A 26,911-nucleotide genomic window follows, 5' to 3' on the forward strand; every position below is an offset into this window, starting at 1 on the left:
GTCATGATGCCAGGGTCCTGGGATCGAGCTCCTCATCGGGCTCCCTGCTCGGAGGGAAGCCTGCTTCTCCCTCTCCCACTCCCTCTGCTAGTGTTCCCTCTCTTGCTGTGTCTCTCTGTCAAATAAATAAATAAAATCTTAAAAAAAAAAACAACTAGAAGGATGTTTCTAAACATATGACAAAAAGAAAGAAAGGAAAATTCTAAACAGGCAAGAAAGAAAATGTGTTGGGGGAGGGGAGTGAAGGAGGAATTACTATCAAAAGTAAAACCTATAAAACAACAAAAGTAAGACAGTGAAGTCTTGGTGTAAGAATAGGCAGATTCCTGGAATATAATAGAAAGATCAGCAATGCATCCTATTTTCATAGAAATTTTGGTATATTAAGAAGATGTCACGATACAATGACTTTTCTTTTCTATAAATGGTGGAGGGAGACTGATGAGCAATTTGGGAGGAAGGGAAGAGTTTAGATCCACCTTTACATGGTACATCAAAGTGAATTCCATTTTATTTATTTATTAAGTAATCTCCACACCCGATGTGGGGCTCGAACTTACAACCTGGAGAGCAAGAGTCACATGTTCCACTGACTAAGCCAGCCAGGTGCCCTGAATTCCATTTTATTTAAAGGCTTAAGTGTGCTTAAAACTATAAAGTCCAGAAGAAAATAGGATTAAATATTTATCACAGTGCTAGTGGGAAGGCCCTTCTGGTGACTTTCTATCACATTAATGTATTTTATTTTCATCACACTTAAACTCCCTGGAATTGTGTTATGTTTCCTTCATTGCCACCTAACTTTCTTCCGCAAGATGATAAACTTCATAAGTACAAGATTACTATAGAGCAAAGATGGAAGTACTTGACAACATAAAGATTTCAGAAAAGAAATTTTGCATGTTAAAAAAAGATCACCAAAATAAAGGACAAATAACATACTGGCGGATATATTTACAAAAAGTATGACCAAAAAAGATTAATAACATTGTTATCTCAAGAATTTACACAAGTTGATAAGAATCTTTTTTTTAAGTTTTTATTTATTTATTTTGGAGAGAGAGAAAGCAAGCACGAGCTGGCGGAGCGGGGAACAGAGGGAGAAGCAGACCCCCCCGCTGAGCAGGGAGCCCGATGCAGGACTCGATCCCAGGACCCTGGGATCATGACCTGAGCCAAAGGCAGATGCTTAACCGACTGAGCCACCCAGGGGCCCAAGTTCTAAGAATTTTATTAAGACTTCAGCTAATATTGGAACAAAGACTTGTAATAAAATAATCCACAAAAAAAAAAATAGTAAATATGTGGAAAAGTATTCAACGTTACTAGTTATCAAAGAGAAGCAGATTAAAAGAAGTGTGGCATTTCTTTCACTAAGTTAACTAAATTAACAGTAGTAAATTAACTCTTACTAAATTAACCCCCCAAAATTAAGATGCAAATTCCCAAATCTGGAGCTGGTGATATCGGCATCTTTATTCATGGTGAGTAATATCATAAATGGATGTAATCGATTAGGAAAATAATTAAGAGTCCCCAAAATGTTTATGCCCTGTGACCAATACATCTCTTATTTATTTATTTATTTATTTATTTATTTATTTATTTACGTAGGTTCTATGCCCAGTGTGGGGCTAGAACTCACAGCCCCAAGATGAAGAGTCACATGCTCTACCAACTGAGCCAGCCAGGTACCCCCAATATATCTCTTTTAGAGAATGAATCTATAGCAGATCAGCAGAAGCACCACGCCACTGGCAAAATCCAGCATTCCATCCTGCTGTGGCCCCCCTTCCCAGACCATATTTCTATACTTGTGCTGTCCAATATAGTTGCCACTAAGCACATGTGACTACTGAGTGCTTGAAAGTTTCCTAGGTCAGGGGCGCTTGGGTGGCTCAGTCAGTTAAGCGTCTGACTCTTGGTTTCGGCTGGAGTCATGGTCTCAGGGTCCTGAGTTCGAGCCCTGTGTCGGGCTCCATGCTGGGCACTGAGCCTACTTAAAGAAAAAAAAATTTTTTTAAATATATATGTAAAGATTTCAAAGACTTAGGGAGAAAAAAGAGAAAAAATAGAACATAATTTTTATATTCATTACATATTGAATTGATAATATTTTTAATATATTGGTTCAAATGAAATATGCTATTGAAGTTAATTTGATCTTTTTAGTTTCTTATACTTTTTTAATGTGGCTATTAGAAAATTTTAAACTACCTATGTGGCTCACATTCTATTTATTTTGGACAGCTCTGTCCTAGAATTGCCCCAACCTAAGGTGACCAGCATCCTGGGGAATCACCTTATTTCTAATCGACACTATTCTTTGTATCTAGTGTTGTAGCAAGCCTGGCTTTTTTTTCTAGAAGAAGGAGCAGGGAAGGCTAAGTGGATGACTCAGCAGAGGAAAGTGCCTCTGCCAATATTATTGCCCTAATGACCTTATTCCCGTGCCTAAAATTCTCAAATGAGCCACAGTGTTTGGTGGGTTGTTGAAATGAAAGGAAGTTACCCAGCAGTGTAAGTCTTTCCCAGATTTTCCCAGACTTTCCCAGACTTACGGTCTTCTATAAGGACTGGGTCTTTGACTTGGGTCCATCCATGATGCCACCTCACAGATCTACAAATGTAAACAGTTTATAAGACATTCCTGCTTAACAATGCTCCAGTGATTCTTCTTTCTTCCTGCCTGCCTTGGCCACAAAGCCCACAAGACCTGACCTTGCTTCTCTGTTCTCTTCTTTCTCCTCTCTCCCTAGATTCCAGCCACACCAGCCTCATTTCACTTTCTCAGTCTGGCCACCCTCTTTCTCTCTCTAAGCCTTCAGAACATACCATTTCCCAAAACTGAAGTGGCCCCTCTGGTCACTTTCCATCACATCAGTTATTCTAGTTCCTTCGTCCCACTCACAACTTCCTGAAACGATTCTTGCTGTGTTTCCTTCATTACCAGCCATCTTTCCTCCGTAAGATAATAAACTTCATGAGAAGAAGGATCCTACCTACCTTGCTCACCACAGCATCCCCGACCTCAGAACAGTGCCTGGTGCATAGTTGGGGCTCCACGAATATTTGTTGATGAGTCTATGAATGAATGACAAATTATTCCACCTACTCTTCCCCAGATATGCTTTGAGTTTTCTTCTCTCAAAGAAATTCTTGCCTCAAAGTGTCTTTGCTTTTGCTGTGTCTTCCCATCTAGAAACTTTATTCTAATTATCTAAAAAGACATCCTTTCCACTTTCAAATATAAATCACACGACTCAAAAGCATTGGATGATTAGCAGGTTTTTTGGTTTTTGGTTTTTTTAATCACACATAATAAGTCCAGAAGTGGTGCCATCCCAGAGTTGCCTAACTTAGTGGCTTAATGATGTCCTCAAGGAACCATGCTCTCTCCAACCTTTCCCGTCTGCCACTCTTACTGTGCCAGCTATTGACCTAAGCTTCCCCCTTTACGTTTGCAAGATGGCGACAGCAGCTCAAGCACTACGTCCTTGTGCATCTCAATTCCAGAGCATCTCAGACTTACAGGATCTCCCAGAAGTCTCTTCTGCAGAGTTCCCTTTTATCCTTCATTGTCCAGAATTGTAGTACAGGCTGCTCACTTCTAACCCAGCCCACTTCTCAACCGATTACTGGCAAGAGCTAGGAATGTCCATGATGGGCTTAGAGAATCAAGCCGAGCTTCGCTCAGGCCACACTTCGGGCGCTCCTGGTCCCCTGGGGTAGAGGCTGCTGAGGCAACAAAGAGTAGGAGTGGGGGGGGGGGGGTCCGGAAAGACAAAATGGTCTCAGAATAAACCACTGAGAGCTCACAAGCCACAAAACCCGACTAGGTTTCCAAAGTACAGCTCAAATCTTGGGTCTTTCATTAATCCTCTGATTATCTTAAACAGAAGTAGACACTCTCTCCTATGAATGTAAAACCTTGGGTTCAAGCCAAAAACTTTGTGGAGTCATTCCTAATTTCTCTCCCTATTCATAACCCCATACATGAGCTCTCTTATCTGCATCCAATCTTATCTTGCCACCCCCAATCCTATTACCCTGGTCAAAGCCACCATCATTCCACCCCTGGATTATTGCCTGCTCACTGACCCCAGGCCTCTCTACATGCACCCCTAGAGTCTGTCCTCACACAAAGAGATCTTCCGATATATAAGTCAGATCATGTTACTACTCTGCTCAAAACCCTCCAAGGGCTTCAGAATAAAATCCAAAGTTCTCATCACAGCCCACAGGACACTCTGACTTACCCACCACTTCTGTAACCTTACAGCCTATCCATGCCCTCTTGTTCTCTGCCTTCCAGCCACACTGGCCCACATGTCCTTCTTAGACCACACTAAGCACACGTGGCCTTTGCACTTGCTATTCAGCTTCCTTGGGAAATTCCCCCAGATATTTGGATGACTTGCTCTTTCTTTTTCTACAGATTTTGACTCAAAAGCTACCTTATCAGAGAGGTCTTCCCTGACCTCCTATCTAAAAAAAAAAAAAAAATCCCTTCACTCTGCTTCATCTTCCTTCAAAGCACTTATCACAAGTTGATGAATTATATGTTTGCTCATTTACACTCCGTCTTGCCTCATTAGAACCTAAGATCCACGAAGCCAAGGGTTTTATCTGTTTTGTTCACTGGTTTAGCCTCAGTGCTTACCACAAAACATAGCACGTAACAGGTGCTCAACATACATGTACTGTACAAGTCGCACACATCCTTTAGCCTCTGCTACCTGTCTGGTGCCTTTGGCATGGTCTCAGGCAGCTACCTTCGTGTGTGCACACATCCTGTCTCTTCAACAGGAACATAAACTTCTTAAGGGTCAGAGCTGAGTCTTACAGCACAATTCCTGGCATAAAGAGGGCGCTCAGAAGTTTACAGTTGTTGACAGATTTAGAGGGAAAACACATTAGGGCAATAACAGTTGTTATCATTTTACGTACCCTGTACTTGGCAGGACTCTGAAAAGATGAAATATGGGACAGGGCAGCACATTCAGGACAGGATGTGGAGCTTGGGATTCTGCCCTAGAAGATGGTCCAAATAATTCCTTGAGGAAGCGGAGGGCTGCTGCATCTCTCTGATACTGAAAGAAGAATACAAGGGCGTATTTCCTAAACCCCACAATTTCCCCTGGAACTGGTCTTTCCAAGTTTGTTTACAATCTCGAAGTACTTTGCAATGGAATAGGGCCTCACTTGGTGGCAAAGGTCTCTACTCAACAGATGCTAAACAGAAGCAGAGCAAAACCAAGAGTGGTTTTGGTCACCTATTGTTTAAGGTTTAAGGTCACCTAGAATCACTGCTCAAATTTAGGAAGGAAACTCAGACTTAACTCCAGGTCCCAACCCGGAGCAGCCAGGCACTCCAACCTCCCGAGTACACTGTGGAGGTCCCAAGAGGGCCATCTGGGCCCCGGGGAAGGAGGTCCTGCTAGCCCCTGCTCTCACTTCTGCACCCAGCACTCTCACGCTCATTTGAGCAGCAGGGCTAATTACCAGACTCAAGGGAACCAGACCACCTTCAAATGTTGGTAGCATTACATTTGCCAAAGGAGAAAGGGACAAATGAGGAGACAGAAGACAGTGCTTTAAAGAAGAAAAAGATATCATTGGATGTGCGCTAAACCGAAAAAGCAAATGCCCGGAATAACTGTGAGCACTGTTTGAAGCCAAGTCTGTGCAGAAGGGCCCCAGGTGGAGGAGGCAGGAGGCAAGGTGGTCTAAGGACGCAGAGCAAATGCCCCACAGGGCGGGGCAGGAGGAGAGGGACATATTTTAAGCAACCTTAAAAAACTCGATTTAGCATCCTGCAGGAAATGAAGAGCAGATGGGTTGGTTTGGAACTTGTTACGTTTGACTGGCCTCGTGAGGCTTCCAGGGCAGAGTTAGGACTGGAGAGAAGGGGTATGTTAGGCAAATATTGACAGGTGTCCATTCTGAGAGAGGGGGGCCTCTCTTAATTGGCTCATCTGCCCGCCCCCCAACCCCCCAGGAGAAACAGGCACTGAGGCTGGAAGATCCTCATTCCCCCAGTCTAGCGCAAGTCTGGCTGGAATAGATATCAGTTTGATTTAACTACGGATCTACTTGCACCTTCTTAAGGGAACTAAGGGTACCATATCTCTCTTGTCTTCACATCACACCCCAGTGAGCAGAGAAGCAGAAACAGAGGCCTGGACATGGTGGGGGGGCGGGGATACAGAATGGCTCACACCAAGGGTCCTGAAGTTTGTAGAAAGCACCACGTTAGGACACAGGTTCCTGGGTCCCGCCCCCAGAGTTTCTATTCAGTAGACCCGGGAGGGGCCTAATGGGCACACATTGGAAATCACCTGGCAATTAAAATATACTGCTAGCTGGGCCTCATCTCCTAAGATTCTGACATTAACAATACGGGTGTGACTTGGGCATTGTTTAAAGGTCTCCAGATATTTCTAAGGCACAATCAAGGTTGAGAATCATTGATCTTCTCTCTTGTCTGCAATTAGTATTATAGCCCCAGCTTCATTTCGATTTACCTTCATAACGTGGCCTCGGGGTTGTAGGACCACAAGAGACCACGGGATCCAAATTAGGCCTAAACCTAGATTGGGGGGAAAGGGCTAAAGAAAAATTGCTCTCTGAGACACAGACTATCAAAAATTTATATAAATGCAGGCAATTACCCTTTTATGTAATCTGTCCAGGAAATAGCACGCCTAAAAAATGTTTCATAAGTAAGTGGCTGCTAAGAAGCAGCAAAAGTAATCATCTTTAATGCTTATCGAGCACTTACTATGTGCCGTGTACTCTCCCTAGTGCCTTCATTCTAAACCCACTTAATTCCCACAGTAACTCAATGCCGTGGGTACTGTCGCCATCCCCCATCTAATAAACGAGGAACCAGGGCACTGGAAGGGGCTGTCATCTGTTCCAGATCACACAATTAACAAGTGGCAGAGTTGGCTCTCAAACTTTGGGGGGCATCTGAATTACCTCCAGAGACTCTTCAAAATACAGATGACCTGGCCCCATCACAGACCAGTCGGATCAGGATCCCTTGAGGCGGGTCTTTAGCAGAATTATTTTTAACAAACTCCCTGGAAAGTCAGTTGCTCACCAAAGTAATGAGACCACTGTTGGGATGTAAAATGAAGGCTTTGGAATTCAATGATCCTAGATTTCATTCTTTCGCCACCACTTATAACTGGGATCTCTGAGCAAGTTACCTATCCTCTCTCTAAGCTTCCATTCCTTCACCTGGAAACAGGAATGGTAGTATTTTGGGGAATTGTTCTGAGGATGACATGGATCCAATGCACTTAGCACAGTGACCAGCCCATTGACAGTAGAGCAGAAGAACATTTTGAGACTTCAACTGGGTCTTCCCTGTTACCATCAACATCACACACTTCACTGCCCTCTCCCACCCTGGAGTCCAAGACATGCCCTGCCCCAGGGAAAAGTGGGGTGGATACAGCTGCAATGCCAAGCAAAATGAAGTCAGTTGCTTAAATTTTAAGATTCAATTGAGATCACTGAACACAAGACCTAGACTTGGGTGAAAAGTATTTCTGAGCATCCAGCAACTATTTGGCCCAAACGAGTAGACAAATAAGACTGGTCCAAAAGAACTCCTTTCCCCTTCCCCATCTGAGGTAACCATCCCTCAGGCACTATGGTGGTGTTACCTGGACTGTAGGGATGTGTGGTTTCCCAGAGAGGCCCTAGCCCCATCATCTTCCCAGGGGGGATCCCCTCAGAAGCGAGAGGACTGTGGTTGGGGGTGGAACACCAGATAAGTTTTGAGGAAACTGAGAAAGGCAGAGTTTAGTGTCTACTTCCCATCTAGGGAGGGTAGTAACCCCCACAGCTGTGCTTATGCCACAGTGAGGTGGAGTCAACAGAGAAGAGATGGTTGTACGGGTGACAGGAGAAATGAACAAAATGATAGCCTTATTTCCGGTGGCCCCAAGGAGGTCTGGGAGAATAACTGGACCCTCCTCAAAACCTGGAAAGGGCTCAGAACTTAGTTAGTTGAGAGTGACAGCCAGCGGCCCAAAGGAGTCCCACCGCAGAGGAACCACCATGGATAAGCTGAGCAAACCAGATGGGCACGCAGCTGCCTTCGAGGAGAACTCTGGAGGCTAGTGGGGAGGGATCCCATGACCAAAGACAAGATGGGGCAGTTATTCATCTTGGGAGCTACCAACTCAGAGCACATGGTGTTAATATGGTTCCCCCTTTCTCAGTCCCCTACCACTGGGATTCCATCTAAAGGAGAGCAAGAGAAGCGTAAGTGTGAATTCATCTCCCTGGTAGTTACCAGATTGATTTTTCCGCATTAAACAGAGTGGGAGTGTGAGATAAAAATTATGTTCTGTTTTAGAAAATCCAAGATACACACCTGAAACTATCTCGTAAAACTAATATATACTAATTAGGATAACTTTACACATTTCTTGGAAACTGGATAGTTTCCTAAACCCCAGAAATATACCTACTATGACTCCCTAAAAAGTAGCACAACAGTCCATCTAAAATGGACTCAATCAGCAGATATCTTGGAAATGGCAGCATGTCAATGATAAAGAATGAGTTTTTGGTTACTTTAAAAAATTGTGAAAACTAAATATTGAAAGAGGAGAGTTGAACCCCAGCATCACTGCAGCACGGTCTGTGGGGAGAGACACTGAGTCTGACCCGGCTGTTACTCCAGGTTCCAAGCAGTGTCCTCTCCGTCAAACACCCGGCTTCCCAGGTTCTGCTGCAGCCTGGATACAGAGCTCAAGAGCCTCCTCAGCTTGCTTTGCTACAATTTCGTATTCACCAAACAATGACAAACTTGGTCTTCCAAACACTGAAAGAGAGGGGTACAGAGAGAAGGCAAGGGCTCTGATACATGGAAAGATGTGGCCGGCCCTGTAATTCACACGTTGGTGTTCTGATGTATAAAGTCTCTGGAGAGATAATGACTGGAAGCATCCTGGATAGGGTTGCCAGATTTAGCAAATAAAAATATAAGTATTGTATGGGACATACTTATACTAAAAAGCCTATTCATGGTTTATCTAAAATTCAAATTTAACTGGGTGCCCTGTATTTTTTCTGTTGTCCTTACTAGAGTCAGCCTCCTGCCAGGGGGGGTGGATAAAATGGAGGTCGTGCGTGCACAAGGCTGAGGACCAACGCTGTCTCCAAGACCACCTTCACCAACATGATGCTGCCCACGGAGTGCCCTCTTGAGTAACCGGCCCAAAGTTAGGCTTAGTCCTACTCTCATCTCATAATCTCTTACTCACTCAAATCCTTCTCTTTCTTCACTTATACACAAAATAAATAACTTCCTTAAGCTTCTCAGATTTTTTTTTATCATCTACCTGTTCATTCCGAGACCAAATTTACAACTTGGACAAGAAATGTGTAAAGTTGAAAGCCACTTCTTGATGGCATCTAAGGAGGTAATTAACATTATCAACAGCATCTATTATGTTATAAGATTAGTTGCTTCTCTGCAGTAACTAGTTACATGTGAAATTTTATTAACTTTCAACAGAGATGTTTTCTATTCCTTGACCTGAGTCTTATTTTTTCCCTGATTTTTGCCTCAATCACAACCCTAGCCTTTACCAACCATTGCACACTGGGACCCCCCAGCCTTCAGGTTACCTTATAGAAAAGGGAGTTGATTGCTCCCTGTAGGGCCACTTCCTTTGTGCCTCGGGAAAATTAAAGCAGGAAGAGACCACAGAAGAAGCAGAGGAGCAGATTTAGTTTATGATTCAGTGAGCAAGAAAAGATCTTGGGGCACCTGGCTGGCTCCATCAGTAGAGCATGCAACTCTTGAGTTCAAGCCCCACATTGGGCATAGAGTCTACTTAAAAAAAAGAAAAGATGCTGCTCTTTTTTTCAGGCCAGCTCTCTTCCACACTAACATATCACAGGGTGTCAGTATCTTAGACTTGACTGTGGCTTCCTTTTGTCATCTACTAAAGAGGTTTCTGCCCAGAGAGAGAAAATATAGATTCTTTATTCCCCAGACCAGTTGGAGCTAAGTTCATGCTACTTGACTCAAGACATCATCAAGCTCCTCCATCCTAGACACAAAGTGCTATTTCTGCTAAGGAACTAAAGACTCTCTGGTGAAGTGTGATTTAGGTCATTCCTCTAGAATTCTGGTTTTAATTCATGGCTGGCATTTCTGAAGTGGTTTAGGGTGAACATCTGAGATAAATGAGTCATCTTGGTCCTTCTATTTCTTCTGTTTCCCATTATTTTCTAACTCAAACATTTCAGGACTAAGGATAATATATCCTCTCGGTGCTGGCAACAGGCAGGTCATTCTGTAAACTATATTGGGAAATTAATGGACTTCCATTTGGGGGGAAGTAAACGAAAGCAGATAATATATATGCCTGTTTATCTATAGACACACAGTACTGGGGGCTAAAGAATGGTTGAATAGTTCCAAGCCAGGCTTGTCATGAGGTTAAAAAAAAACAACAGCCCAACCAGCCAACCACCAATTTGGTTTTTTTCAAGCTGTCAGCCGGAAGCCGAGAGAAGTAAAATGTTCAGTTGAAACTAAAGGAGATTTGGAGTTTTTCGAGGGATGTTTTAAGAAGTTAAGAAGATGCTACCTTTGCTCCCATGTTCTCCACCAAGTCAACTCTCCTTGTGTGGCAGTGAAGGCCGCTCTCAGATTCTGGGCACCCAGGGGAGACTGGGAGGATTCCCTGCTCCCATTGTGACTATGGTCTTGTGGTTTAACAGATATGCTTCGAAAATCTCCTCAGATTAATCAGCTGGGTAGTTGGGGGACAGAGACAGATAGAAGCAGCCAGAGGCTTTACAGGCTCCTTCCTTGGTGGGCTCTTGACAGCAGGGAGGACCAACTATGTTGTCAACCACGGTGTTTGCTCTTCCCCCATCCAAAGTGCAAACATGTCTCCTTAGCTATTGCTCCAGAACATTCTGAGAAGCATCCAATCCACTTCTGTATAAATGTAGTCCTCACAGCACATATGATATTTTGGTATTTTGATAACTAACATTAGCACCCTACAGTTTATAAAACACTCTCAGACCCATGACCTTATTTGATCTGGTTGTACACAAGCCTCATCAAGATGAACAACTATCATGAGCCATCAGGAAACAGTGGATGTACTGAAGTTCTCCAGAACTTGCAGTCAAGGAAACCCATCAGTATTATCTTATGAAGAATATCAGTTTATTTGGTAACTGAAAAAAATTACAAGAGAGTTTGTATAGTGTGTATAGTGTGAACCCATTATGCAAAAAAAAATACACATAGCTTTGTGTATCTACACTCACATACACAAATAGATATATGTATACATACATATATAAATGTTTGTGCACAATTTTACAAGGGGCATTAATTTTATGTTATTTGCTATATATTTATCATATTCATATTACATAATATTTTATAATTAAACACTATAAGGTACATTTAAGAAAAAAGCTTATTGTGGTGATCACTCTGCAATGTATACAAATATCAAATCATTACATTATATATCTGAAACTAATATAATGTTATATGTCAATTACACCTCAATAATAGGTAAGTAGGTAGGTCAATAGAGTAATAGATAATCTGGGGCGAAAAAAGAAACAAGACAGCAAATTAGTGTGAGCATTTCTTTTTCTTACCCTCACTAAAGGGAAGAAAATTTATTTTCTATGTTTATGCCCTGTGACCAATACATCTCTTATTTATTTATTTATTTAATTACGTAGGTTCTATGCCCAGAGAAAAAATGGGTTTTCTCTGGCCAGCTTAGCAGACAGCCTTGGGCTTTCACATGTTAGAACCAAAACAGAAATGTGGTTATTGTGTTGTGAAGGTCTAGGTTGTCTGTATTTGGAAGACAGGCCTTAGAAGAGAGAAGGACTCTGACATGAAGGCAAGGACCCCACTCCAGTAGTTTTGTCCCCCTAGCCCTATACAAACCCAAGCTTGCTAAGCTAGCATGAGAGCTATGTTGTCCGAGAAAGATATCCTCTGTCCCTGCCAACAACTCAAACTCACCCACAGGTGGTTCAGTCACATCCAAGTCAGAGGATCAAAAGCATCAGACTTTACATAGGTTTTCTCTGGCCAGCTTAGCAGACAGCCTTGTGCTTTCACATGTTAGAACCAAAACAGAAAATGATGGCAAGTCCTGTGCCCATTTCCAGGGAGGTAATGCTAGCAAGAAGATGAGGGCATTTGAGTCTGGCCCTTTTGCATTTGGACAGCAGCATTGCTCCTTACTTACATGCGTCCACGGGCATGATCGTAAGCTCTCTGGCCTTCAGATTCCCTCTCTGTTCAATGCGACCAATAATACCTATATCAGAGGATTATTTCATGGACACACCTCAAGTTTCCCTCTATAGAAATGATGAGCTGCTGCTTGTCAGAGCTCAGAAGCACACCAGGTGACCAATCAGACTTTGCTAGTATCCCATGTTCACAGCATCAGACTGAATTTCTGTCTCTTTGTGTACATTGTAGGGTCACTCCTGTGGCATCCGCAAGTATGAATAAATTGGGTGTGTTTTCTTTGCTAGGAAATAGCATTGTTCATCAATTCTTCTGCAAACAAATGAACACAGTGGAGGTTGAGCTTCTGCAAATAAACCCCACATCCCTCTAAAATGAAGGATGTTTTGAGGGACCACTAGACGAAGGAAAAAGACTCCCACAGTTGGCTCCCTTTCCTTTTCTAATGTAATCTTCACTAGAAGTCCCCCGCCCCTCCCCAGCCCGTACAGCTCCAAAGACCAAGAATAACATACCTAAAGGAGTGGACCCTGAAAAACAAGACAGTCTTCCTAACCATCTGGGAAATTCCTTAGAATAAAGGAGGGTTGGGTGCAAGGAGATTCAATTTGCAAACATTGTGTAGTCTCTTTGGTCCTCAATTTTCTCAGCTGTGAAAGAAACAATTAAAGATGACTAAATTCTGTTATAGTTTTGACACATTATGTCTAGAATCCTCTCTCTCAAGTGTTCCCTCCTGGATTCCCATTACTCCACCTGCATTTGTACAACAAACACCTCTTCCCTGGGTTGTGGTAGCTGCCTCTAGTCTTGCTTCCCCAAAACCAGGCTACACATAGCCTGCAAAATGGTCTTTCCAAAATGCACATCTGCCTCAAGTATTTTGGTGACTCTCCGTCACCTCCAAAATAAATTCCAAATTCTCAGCACAACACTCAAAGACTTGTCTACCTTCCCAGCATCATCTCCGATCATATGACTTCTCATGCAACTCTGAGGAAACAGAACTTAGAGTTTCTCTCTTGCCTCCATGCTTTGCACATACTATTCTCTTTGAATGGAATGTCCTGCCCCAGGAACACCCAACATCTGCCAAGCCAACTAGTCCTTCCAAGTTAGCTCTAGTAGCACCTTCTCCGAAAGGCGATTAGATACCTCTCCTCTGCACCCCAATCAGGCCACGTGAAATAACTCTACCATAGTACTCATCCACACAGCATCAGAGTTTTTGTTTTCTAGAAAGAGGCTGCCTTTCTGCTCTGGCAAAGGACTCAGTACTAGTAACATCACTGGTACAGGTGCAACTCAAGAAAGGGGCAAGTAGGTAAGTCTCTGTTCTCCCTGGTTCTGGCAGAGAGACCCTACGGGGTGCAGCTGGACATACCATACGGCAGTGCTCCTGGGAGAATCCCTTGTTGCTCTTCCTTTTTATAGGTCAGCTTGAGAGGAGCTTTGCTGGGTAGGGGGCAAAAGGAGGGAGTATTCTGGGGGTTCAGATACTAAGCAGTATGAGTTTAGGGAACCACTGCTTAGGGAAATACGTGAAATGTCCAGCTAGAGGCCTTTAGGTCTCCTAGTCCCATAGGAAATTGAGGTTGGGTACAGCTAGCCCCTCCTGTTGGAGAAAGAGGGAGCTAGCTCATTGCCAGGCAATCCCAGAGAAAGGTCCTGGGGCCAGTCACTGGTCAAGCCTACTTGTCACAGCATACTTCCTACCCATATCCCCCAAACCTACCTAAGTATCTAATACATAAGAGGTACACAATAGGGTGCTTAGGTGGTTAAGCATTGATTTCTGCTCAGGTCATGTTGTCGGGGTCATGAGATCAAGCCCCGAGGCGGGCTCCTAGCTGAGTATGGAGACTGCTTAAAATTCTCCCATCCCCCCCTTGCCTGTGCATGTGCATTGTTTCTCTTTAAAAAAAAAAAAAAGGCACACAATAAATAACTACAGCTACCACTTCTTGAGTGCCTGTTGTAAGCACGTAACTTGACATTTTATTACTAGTTCTCACAATGACTGTGCAAGAACAGTATTATTAGCTCCATTTTATAGATGGAGAAATGGAAGCTAGAGAAGGCTAAGTGACTTGCCCTAAGATCATAAAGCTAGTGTAAAGTGGAATTGGAACCTGGACCCACATCTCTATGATTCCAAAACCAGCGCTCTTGTCCCCAAGCTGTGTAGCTTCTCTGTACGAAGAACATGTACACCCACCCCCACCCCCCACGGTCTTTCCCCACCTCTGGCTCTGTGCCTCTCTCTCCGCCTCCAACTCTCTCTTGTCTACAGGGAGGCACTCCACACTTCTCTGCCTGGAGTGCCTTCCTACTGAGCTGTGCCTTTCCAGTGGGGCCTCCTGACTCATCTGCGTTGTCACAGGCTGGCCTGGAGTCGTTTCTTACCTGTTCCCAGACTAATCTCGATTTTCCAAACCCAGTATGTACTTGAAAAGCAGTGTTTATCAGCTGTTGGTAAAAGCTCCAAGTAAGATGAAAAGTAAATTAGGAGCAGGAACAACAAGGAGGCTAAGAGACAGGAGCCAAACCGGGTTCCTTGGCAGGGCTGTTGGAGACAGAATGACCCCAGGTCAGTCAAGCCTGGGCCCTGAAGCAGGAAAGGCCTCTGGCCTTTTCACGCAGCAAGACGTCCATGAACGTGATGACTCTGGCAGAGGCAGCGGCTGTCCTCCCCCAGGGATTTGTAAACCCTAACAATCACGATCTTCCTCCTCCTCATCATCATGAAAAGCATTTATTAAATAGCCTAATTATTAAACAAAGCGGGTGGAAGAGAAAGGTAGGAAATTGGAAGGTTGAATTGAGCTTTTTTTAAAAAGCCAGAAAAATGACTCAGTGCGTGTAACACTTCGTTTGGAGAACAAAGTGGATGTTCCTGATCCAGCCAAGTGCATTGTTAAACCTGTAGGAGAGAGATATGGAAGCAAACCATTTTTTTCCTCTCTCAGTCATAAATACTGTGAGCTAAGAGCTGAACTGGCAAGCTTCAAGAATAAATTCAGAGCATTTATTCTCCCAAGAAGGGCCAGAAAACTGACAGAGTCACAGGAAAGAGGGTGCCTGGGTGGCTCAGCCAGTTAAGCGTCTGCCTTCGGCTCAGGTCCTGGGATCCAGCCCCAAGTTGGGCTCCCGGCTCACTGGAGAGCCTACTTCTCCCTCTCCTTCTGCCCCTCCCCCCTGCTTGTGCATGCACGCGCGCGCCCTCTCTCTCTCTCTCTCTCTCTCGCTCACTCTTGCTCTCTATCTCAAATAAATAACAAAATAAAATCTTTTTTAAAAATCACAGGAAAGAAAAATATATAATATCTGTCCCAAACAATGTTTAGAATATGGGAAGACATTTTATTACCAAATTAACCAGACCATAAGCTCCTTGAGGTAAGAAATTGTGCTATTTTTGGAATTCTAAGATGGAGTCCAGTGCCTGACATATAGTGGATGCTCAATAAACATTTGCTAGAAGAAGATCGAAGGCAAGAACTGAGTCTTCTGCAATTCTGAATTCCCCTCAGTGCCCAGCTCTAGTGAATGAATGATGGGGACATTAATGAATGAGAAATGCAGAGTTTTAGATTGGCCTTTCAAGGAAAGCATCTATGCCCTTGCAAGCACTGGTATTAAGTTCCCTAATTATACAAGAAGTCTGTGTTCAATTCCTAATATCATCTTGATTTTACCCTCTTAGAAGATAGAATTTTTGCTAAACGAATCTGGCTGCTAAAAGGAGACAGTTCTGGTGGCTTTTCTTCATCCTCGTGACAAGTCAAACAGTCCTGAACATCTAGAACCATCAAGGCATTTCTTCTGTTCTTGTCTGGGTGCAGGTCAGGCTCCTGGGAGTCTTGTGAAAACTGGTTTAATTTGCCTCCAGCTTTTCTGGTTCCCTCCCTTCTAATCTCTCCTCTCCTTGTGCTTTGTCTTGCCCCAGCTGAGTTTTGACTTCTTTTCCTTCAGCAGCTCCAGTTTCTGCCAATCCAGTACACCTCATCTCTCTCAACTTAGCACATTTGCAGACAGTCACATATCAATCCCCAAGAAAGGACATAGCGTGCATGGGAAACTGAGGCAGAAGCAGGGAGAGGCAAGAGCTTTTCTCGTGAGGGTTGGTGGAATGAGTGGGGCATTTCCCAGCTCACATCGAGAGACAGGTGCAGGTCACTAACGGGGCGGACGCAAGGTGCCTCTGATATAATACCTCCCCTCACAAATACATAAAACCACCCCATTTCCGAGCAGAAGGACAGACACTTAGAGAGGTTGGGAGACCACCCCCTCCAGGCTCAGCAAAGTACCTCTCCTCCAGGCTCCCCTCATGGAACCTCTATCTTGACATTTATTATACTGTGATACAGGTATTTGCTTATATATCATTTTCTACTCAATGTTCTGCGTGCTCCCTGAGGGCAGAAACTGTGTCTTTCATCTTTGTACTTTTCAAGGATAAAGCCCTCAATAAATGCTGGCTGAATGAATGACTTGCCCAAGGTCACCCAGCCAATATGTGGCCGAGCTGTGACCAGAACCAAATCCCCTGTCCCTCTAAACCCCAGACCCTTGCTGTCCTACCCCAAGTGGACGGCAGATCTATAAAGAAGCTAAGCAAGCATTGGCAAGTTCATGAACTACATTGAGAGATTTTCTTTTCAACTTTTATTTTCCTTTCTTCTTGATATTGTTTGGGAACTCTAGACAGGGACTCAGAGCTGAGCCAGGTAATACCTATGTCCTTGCTCCTGAAATAGCTGAATAGCTCTTCAGAGGGGGAAGATTTGTCATCAAAGTGAAGGCCGCAAATCTCCATATATGACTTTCACACTCCCCCTCCTACCCTCCTGCCAGGTGTGAACAAACACTTGGAAATAATTGGAGGATGACCTGGAGGAAATGTCAAAGGCTTTGATCTGTGGTTCTTAAAACATTGGAGAGTTTTCTGATCTTGTTGGTTCTGAACAACTAAGCTGAAAATCACATGAGAAAAGGTTTTTTCTTCTCTTACCCGGTCACATGTATTGATCACGGAGGGCTTTCTGGTCACCCACAAGCGAGATGACAGTACCTCACTTGGAGGATGAAATGAAGGGGGCCACTGTGAAGAAAGAAGTACCCAGGCCTGCACTGCTGCTGAGGGTGGAAGGAATTGCCTGGCTCTCTCCGTACATTCTTCTTTTCCACAGAGTTGGTATCTCAGGATACGGGGAAAGGAGATACAGTCTTATTTGCAGAAAAATGTCTTCTAACTCCAATAGCGTCACTATCTAGTACAAGAGTCACGTACCAGAGAAATACAGTTAAAATTCTCAGGTGGGTGAAAGAGTCACTACCCTGTGTGTTTATCAATAAACACTTCCTTTCTGTTCAGGATGCATACAAAAAATAAGTTTACTATGTATTAGTGCTTTTAACTTTGTAAAGCATCTCCACATGTATTCTGAAGCTCTGTGTTTTCCCCCTTTTTAAATGGACCATCTCTAGAAACCCCTCAAAAGCATAAATATTCAGCTTCAGAAGCTTTGGAAATGGCATGGATGTTTCAAGAAAAAAGTAACAAATTATCCCCCAATGTCAAGAATTCGTGACAGGTGATACTTAGATCAGTGAGTCTAGCACATCAGTTGGCAAAGTATTTATTGGCCACTTTAGCCAGTATCTAATAGCATTTGATAAAAATTTGTTGAGGGACTGAATTAAAATGTATTATCTGGTCCAACCTATATACTCTTTTTCAGTTTCTTCAGCTTTATTCTTGTTTCCTCATGAATGAATTTCCTGATTTTTTTTTCTCCTTGTTTCCTTTAATTTTAAAAGTACTCTATAGGCTTGTTGTAAAACAAACAAAAAGCAAAAACATATAAAATAAAAAATTAAAATCCATCCTTTCCTCCTCTCTGCCCTCTTTAGAGGTAACCGCTGAGGACAATGTGATGTATGTTTTTATTACAAAAGTGGGAGCATACGATATATATTTATCTGCTCCTTGGTTTGTCTCATTCTTTTTAATGCCCTCTTTGTATTTGTCAGCATAGGTAGCAGACACTGTGGATGCTTTACTCACATCCCCTCAGAAACCCTTATCACTTCCACATAGAACAGCCTGGCTTCCAATGGCCAGTGCCTCCATTTCTCTTGGATAGCTCCCTCCAGCCACGAAAACCAATTTGCCCTCCGACAGTTGGTTGCAAGTACTTGGGAATTAACATCCCTGTGGGAAACAGGCTTTAATAATGCCTAAGCGTGGTAGGAGTGTAAATACCCCAGTTCCTTGGCCCCTTGGCTAGGATATTTCGGAGGCATGTGCTTTGCACTGTTCACTCAGTTTCCCTGAAAGGTTAAACTCTAGCCACTCCCAGGATAGCTGGCTTCGCAACAAAGCCTCTATTGGCTCTCTCTGCTTCCCTGCATCACTTCCCCATTTCTCTACTTACACTTCCCAAACATCTTGCGCTCAATCCTAGTCACAAGATCTGCTTCCAAAAGAACATAAACGAAGATAGCATGAATATACTCTAGTTTATTTAATCATTTTCTTATTAATGACCATTTAAGTTGTTTCTGATTTTCAATAAAAATAACACTGCAATAGAATGTTGATCCATGTGGATTAAGCATGTGCACATATTCCTGAGTTATAATTGCTAGGTTAAAGGGAATCACGCCTTTGGTATTTAAGAGATAATGCTAAACTGGGCCCCAAAATAGCTTTATTAATAATATCCTTACCAACCGTTTGTTGGCATACACTTTACCCCACCTCTTGACAAACTGGGTGTAATAAGTATTTTAATTTTTTTTCTGATTAGTTAGACAAAAATAGATGTATCATGTTTTAATTTGTGTTTTTTAGATTAGGATAAACATGGCAGCATTTCAAGTAGTTATCAGTGGATAGGAAAAAAAACACACAAAACACACACACCTAATGCAGGATAAATTAAGGCCTGGATTTCATTAGCCAATGATGCAAAATATTAGCAGTGGTGGTGTGGCCACATCGAGCAAAGGAGGCTGTCTCAGCACAGCTTTAGCTGGCCCCCAGGCCTCAAAGTGGGGCACACTATGCCTACAAAGGCAGTCAAGTCAGATGTGGAAAAATTCAAGTCTTACTATGCCTTAACCTTACTGTAATCAGGGTTCTTGTGACCTTTATACACACAAGCCATACTTCTGTCTAAAGGAAGGTATATCAATCATGGGCTTTCTTGGTTTTTTGAAATAAACTTAACAAGGCCAGGTCTACCTGAACAATAGATCTGCCTACACTTTTTCCGTTTTCTAGAAAGCCCATTTCCCTGAAGACCACCCCTTGCCTATGACTTAATACTCTTGTCTGAACGGTTCTGAAACTGAGTGTGGTCTGAAAACCCAATTAAAATCTGTTTCCCTAAAACCATCTGTTCATATGCTCAGTGATGTTTTATATTCCCTCTGTGATTGACCAGTTCAGTGCCTATCTTTTGTCTGCTTTTCTATTAACTTATTTGTATTTTTGTGTGTTGATTCGTTGAAATATTTTTTATATTGTGGATACCAACCCTTTGCTTGTTATGTATGCTACGAACATTTTCTCTTTATCTGTTGCTTTTCGTTTGCCTTTGTTTATAGTGGTTTTTTTAAAATTTGAATACTTATTAGACACTTAATGATATTAAGGAATTGTTAACCACTGTTTTAGGTGTGAAAAGTTTTGCGATTATGTTTTAAAGAGCCCTTTTCTTGAAGAGATGCATTCTGAACTACAGAAGAAATAACCCGATGCCTGAGATTTGCTTCAAAACGAAAAAGAAAAAACACAGGAGGGGGCAGGTGGGTTGTGGGTACTTGGTGGTCAGGGCTGAGTACTGGGTACACAGGGTTCCCTGTACGAGTCCCTGGACTACTGTAAGATGTTCCAAATTCTTCCTAATCCAAAATCATAGGAAGGGATAAGGCAAGGCCTAACTTCCTACTCCCACTGTCAGTCCAGCCCCAGACTTCTCCCCCTGGGCCAACCCCACAATTTGAGGAGCACTCATGTCTGAGTCATCCCTGCTCCCCACAAAAACGGCAGCAGGAGAGGGTCCCAGAAGAAATGCTTTAATGGGGGGTCCCACTGGCAGCTTCGCGCTCCTCAATGGCTCAGTGACTGGCGGCCTTGGTGCGCACGGTGAAGGACGACTGGACTCCGGAAAGCGATGCTCCCCGGATGCCGGAAAACAGGCTCCCCGGATGCCAGAAAGCGGGCTCGAGCGCCAGATAGAGCAGTGCTTGTGCTTGCGTTCGGTGTTGTTTGGCTGATACTCGGTTCCATGCACCTTGCCCCAGTTCTGTGGTGTGGCGGGGCTAGAGCCACCTGATGGAGCCCAACTGGAGACCGCAAGATCTGACCAAGTGTTTACAGTGGTTTTTAATTTTATTCAGTCATATCTATAGATCTTTCCATTTACGATTTAGGGTTCTGTGTCTTACTTAGGAAGGTTATTCAGGGGCGCCTGGGTGGCTCAGTTGGTTAAGCGACTGCCTTCGGCTAGGGTCATGATCCTGGAGTCCCGGGATCGAGTCCCACATCGGGCTCCCTGCTCAGCAGGGAGTCTGCTTTTCCCTCTGACCCTCTTCCCTCTCATGCTCTCTATCTCTCATTCTCTCTCTCAAATAAATAAATAAAATCTTTAAAAAAAAAAAAAAAGAAGGTTATTCATTCCGAGCCAAAGATCATGAAAATTTTCTCCTTTCTTTTCTTCTAGCACTTTTATTGTTTTGGGGGGTTTTGATGTTCTTACTGTTGGTTTTGTTTGTTTGTTTAAGTCTAGATCCTTAATCCATCCAGAATTTGTTTTTGTGGACGAGGTGAAGAAGACATCTACCTAGAGAATTTTATCATTTTTGCTGCTACTACAAGTGAGATATTTTCCCCAGTGCATTCTCTGAGTTGTTATTGCTAGTATATAGACTACATGCTTACTCTGAAGATTGCATTTCATCATCTCCCACTGTCTCGTCTCAACAGGGACTAGATCTTTGTGTCTCAGACTGGTCAGCATGCCAGCTATGCAGCTATTAAGGTGTCTCTCTCGGCTTTTGTTTCCTCATCTGTTACATGGGGAACTTGGACCAAATGCTCTTTGCAGTCCCTTCCTGCATTAATAATGCTAAGGTTTTAAATAACTTTCTTTCTGGACAAAGAGTAGTTCTATTTTGAAAGGGAGAAAAACTGAATCCTGTAGCTCTATTTGCTAAAAGGTACTGAGCCTCTTCACATTTGAAAATGATACCAAGGGTGATGAAGATTAGCATCCCCTGCTCTTGGATTCAGTACCTCGGCTATATTTAGCTAGATCTAGCAACTTTGGGAATGGGACACTTGCAGTACAGAGCTAAAAGCAGGGTGAGGCAGCCATTCGGCACTTACCTGCTGACTTTCTGTGACATACGTTGCTTCTTTCCAAAGAAAGGGCAAAGGGATGCAGTAATGATTGCTTTTAGGAGATTCTTTTTTTTTTTAAGATTTTATTTAATTATTTGTCAGAGAGAGGGAGAGAAGAACGAGCACAAGCCGGGGGGGGGGGGAGCGGCAGGCAGAGGGAGAAGCAGGCTCCCCGCTGAGCAAGGAGACCAATGCAGGACTCGATCCCAGGATGCTGGGATCGTGACCTGAGCCGAAGGCAGACACTTAACTGACTGAGCCACCGAGGCGCCCCAGGAAACTTTTTTTCTAGTGACCTGGCATTATAGAGTTTGCTCAGCCTGACCTGGAGGCAATCCACCCATGACCAGGGGGCTCAGTAGGTGAGTGTGGGAGCCCATATACCTGGTGCTGTCCCCCAAGTGGTTTCAACTGTAAATTCATGGGAAAGTTTGATGTTTAGCTCTCCAAGAGAAACACAAATATTCACTGGGTGCCAGATAACCTGCAATTTCTACCAACCTTCTGGGTCAGCCTTGATTTGTGTTGTACTGCTATCATTTACTTTAAAAATCTCAGTATAGTTAATATGGTATATGTGTCATCTACACCGTAGGAACAGTTATTTAACATTTGGTGTCCTCTAAAGGAGATTCAATCTTCAGAGATGAAGATCTATGAAAAACTCTAAGCAGAACTCAAAGCAAAAAACTCTAACAAGAAAAGGGTTCCACAACAACTTCAACTATCTTTATCTACATTAGCACCAGAGGGCTTGTTAGTTTGCGTATGAAATGTTCCGTACTAGTTTTCACTGGCAAAAGGAGTTGTGTTCAAGATGGGTGCATTGGCTGGGAATACTGGGTTGGCACTTGCACCTTTGCCCAAACAGCTCAGTACCTTACGCCCTTTGGGGTGGTCCAAGGCAAGATCCAGTCTGCTCCAGTTTAAGCCATCTACAAATAATTGATTACCTGATCCCAACTAGAAGGTCGGTTTAATCCTGCCAGGTTCTAATGGCAGGTCTAATAGTTACTGTAATTTGGAAGCTGCAATGAGCATAAGAAATATTCAAGGTAACAGCAACAACAGTAAAGTGATATGAAATATCTGTGATTTCTACTGGTGGCAAAGACAGAAGTTCTTCGAGTATAACTGCAGTTGATTGCCTACATCATTAGTGAAGAAAATGCTAAACTCATTTAGAAGTTAGTAAAAATAAAAAAAATGAGTTCATTAAAAAGTAGTAAAAATGAAGTGTTCTTTTTCCATTCAAAAACATAAAATAAAGTCTCTGAATTCTAATCACGACCTCTGAGAGAGCCATAACGTTAGGATAAACTCCTGTGCCCCACCTAGTAAATGTTTGATTCTAGAGAATCCCCTCCAAAGGGCCTCATTGCTCATGGTGCCCATCATGAGATGCCAGTGTCCTGACCAACAGGGTCTCTCCTTGGGGATACCAGAGCAGGCTGAGGTGCTGAGCCCCACATAGAATCTCCCTGATTCTGTGTTGCTTGTCCTCGGGGTACTCACAAAGCCGTCGGAAGAACAGGTCCTTCAACGACGATGAGCTGTACGAGAACATAGACAAGCTTCACTGGGGCATCAGCCGGGATGAGGAAGGTGTCTTTTCTCAACAAATCCAATTTTTCCTAAAGAAGTGTAACAGAGACCTCTATCAGACACCAACGTAAAACACTCACTCACTTTACCACCCTTACAACTACTGTATCTCTACGTTTGCATAATTAAATGGACCATTTCATCGGTTTTCCCAGAACTAAGTAACCATCCGCCCTAAAGCTGTTATCCAAGTCTTGCCTCTTGCAAAACCCAAGGCTCGAGTATGGACGCTTTAAAATCTGGGCTTACTGTTGATTTGCCATGTGTCTTCTATTCTCCTCACAAAGATTTCAAAAGTTTTCAGGTCAAAACTCAGTCCTGGCCCAAGCACCCCAAGCATCCCAAGCAGTCTGTGAAGCACATAGGCCGGCCCTCTGAGGATGGCACAGAGAGATCTTCCCCGACCTGGGTCACCCAGCGCCCTGCTGCTGGAGTCACAGAAAATGTAGCTGGTCCGCAGGAAGGTACCACTCATGGGGCACAATCTGGCCAAGGTACTAGGAGAGGACTGGAGAATGAGAAAAGCAGAAGGATGGCTTGCTCCACTTGCAGCTCCTTGTTCTCTCTTACTCCCAGGAGTGTGTTCTGGGTGACTGAGAAGGAAAGCAGGTATGGAATCAATCCAAATGCATGTGCTGTCCCTGCTGGCTCCTCTTTGTGGGACAGGCCGCCCTCGGTGTGAGGAGCTGGTGGGAGACCATTGTGCAGGGGCTGTGAGGGAGGAACTAGGCAGGATCTCCACCTTCCCAGCCCCCCGGCGGCACTCGCTCCCCACCATGGGGGACAGTGGTTCTGGCATCAGGAGGAGCAGGGAAGCAGGCCTGCCCCTCCCTGGGCGCCTCTGCACTCAGCCAGGACAGACTGGGCCCAGGCTCGCTGCGACCCTGGCCATTCCTCCTTCAGCTGGGGGTGGAATTTATCATCACTTGGTCTTGCTACCTAAATGTGGCAGGAAAAGAGAATAAGGAGGGGAAACTCTTTGCAGGAAAATGTCCTTTCCTTCCTAGATTCACAGGCTCCTTACCCTTCATAACATCTGACTTGATCCCCCAGTTTCTCCAGATTTATGACCTTTCTCCTAAGTGATTCCCTCCAGAGTCCAGAGGTACTGCCCTGAGGGAAGCATCAAGGTGTTAGCCCCCCCACCCGGCCCCTCAGCTCCTCTTCCCACCCCCGCCCCAGGTTACAGAGTAGCCACAATTAACCTGTACTGAAACAAAGGATTCCATCTAAAGAAACTCATTTGCTTCCTTCTCTGCAGCTGGCTGGGCCCGTGGCTGGGAGTCGGAGCCTTCTCAGTCACTTTTATTCTTTTTAAACCTTTCTTTTACATCCAGGAAATGACTATTTCCTTATAGTTAAAGCATCTGTTAGGGGCCATTCCAGCAACCAGCTAGCTCCTTGTATTTCCTGCTTTTTGCTCCATTAAAACACCAGAAGAGTTCTTTCACTTAGGCACTCCCTATCTGGGGCTTGAAGAGAACCCAGAGGCTATTTCCAGCCTGAGCCTCCCTGTGAGCTTTGCAAACCCCACCCCACGGCTGCCTCAAGCTCACCACCCTCTACAGTATCACGAAGCTTACAGCTCAGGCTCTAGTGAGAACTGGACATCCCACCACCACCCCACTGCGAAAGTATTCATCTTGGAGCTTGGAGTCAGAAGAGCTCTTGCTGTCTACCTTCCTAGCTGTGTGATCATGGACCAGTCAGCTAAACTCTCTGAGCCTCAGAAGAGGGATAATGATAATGACAATACCATCTTGGAAGGTTTGCAGAGATCAAACCAAGTGGGTTTTGTAAGTGGTGCTTAATAGACTTTACAAGCCTATTCAAATTTTAGCCGCATCATTTCTCAGAGTGTTGGGCTAAAAAGGAGCTTTTCAGAATTTTCCCTGGGAGCCCAGAATGTAAGCGTCTGCAGTGGTGTCAGGAAACTTTTGTCAGTTTCCCAGTGGTTCTGGGTGACGGTGTGAACACTGGCCAAGGGCTCGAGAAAGAATGCGAAACACCTACACTTGCCCTACACATAATGCGAGTTGGCAGCATCGCTCACAGCCCCCACCGTGGTGGTGGCCCGGGAGGGGCAGTACAGAAAACCACCCCGGTTTCAGTCTGACTGAGTCCCATGCCCTGGCCCTCCCTCCCCATGCCACCTTGCCCTCTCTTTAGCCCTGTTTCACGGACGTGGTGGCGGGCCCGTCCACCAGCAGAGGGTTCATCTGCAGGCTGTCATCCCAGCGACTGCTTAACTGGAGCCCAGACTTCTATTTACTGGCACGCAGTTCTTTGCTTTGACAATCGCGTCGAGTGTTTTAACACCTGGCTGGCCCTGCTGGAGTCTGTCTGACCACGTTTTGAAAAGTGACTTCAGTGCTCGCTGTAGTAATTGGCACGGCGCCACGGCCCGGTGGCGTGGCAGGTGTGACGGCTGGAGCGATGTGACCCCAGCAGCTGGCTTCTTTTCTGTGGCTTCCCACAGCAGCTTATGCCGCTGTGTACTTACAGGCACCCATAGTCAAGGAAGACACAGGGCCCCGGGGCCCTCTGTCTGATCAGTACGTGTGGGTGTGGAGGCGGGGTTTTTCTCTTAGACATCCTTCTAGAAATAGCCAGGTATTTTCCAGGGGCTCAGGGTGGGAAAAGCTCCGATGGAACGTTTTTGCCTGTGATGTTCCTCTGGGTCCAGTGTCTACCAGGTTAGCCTGACATAAGCCTTGAGAGGAGTGTGGGCACAAAGCCCCCCCAAATGTGACAAGCAGAGGCTATTTATGCAGAGCCCGCTATGGCAATGAGGTCAGCCACCAACGCTTGCTTTTGGCAGAGGCTCAAAGACAATTACGGGAATGGGAAAGCTGCAAGTGAAAGAGAAGCCTTCAGGTGCGCTCTGGCTGGAGGCTGCTGGCGTGGGGGATCTGGAGGCGGGCTAACCTTCTAGAAGCAGGGCACGTTGTGTGATTGGTTCGGAGAGTACATTTGGCTTTCTCCGGTTGGTCCTCAGTTGGAAGCTTAGGCAACGTTTAGATAAGTGGGTGATGATCGGTGGATTGCTACAGAGGCTGTGTTTTAGCTTCCTGGGCTGGTTGCTAGAGAAGTTGGGGGTCAGAGTTCAGTTTTGACATATGGTCTGTCCACTGTTCATTTGCATGGTCAGTCTCTCAAGAATTTGAGAATCCTAGTTATCCTATAAATAATACCTGATATTATTTTGGGATGGTTTAAATAGCTGCCCAGTAAAAAAATGTATGCACAAGCAAAACAAGGCTGGAAACACCCAGAATGCCCAATTTTATAGAGTTAAGAAAATTAAGGAGCACCCATATTGTGCATACATTTTAAAAGGTGGTTTTTAAAGAGACTCTAATGACACTGAAAATGTTTACCATGCACTACAAACGCTGCCCCAGACCTGTGCCACATGGATCCAGGAGGGGAGCTCAGCCCTTTCCTTAATTTCGACAAAAGCTCACTCACCCAGGGCCTTTGAACAGAGCATGGAGGGATTTACATCCAGTCAAGCGTCCTCAAAACTGAGTATCATTTCTCCGAGTCTCTTGGTGCCCAGGCTCCTCCACACTTCTGGCTTTGGTCTCACGGACCTCTTT

The sequence above is a fragment of the Zalophus californianus genome, chromosome 6 (assembly GCF_009762305.2).
Source record: "Zalophus californianus isolate mZalCal1 chromosome 6, mZalCal1.pri.v2, whole genome shotgun sequence".
Taxonomy (NCBI): Eukaryota; Metazoa; Chordata; class Mammalia; order Carnivora; family Otariidae; genus Zalophus; species Zalophus californianus.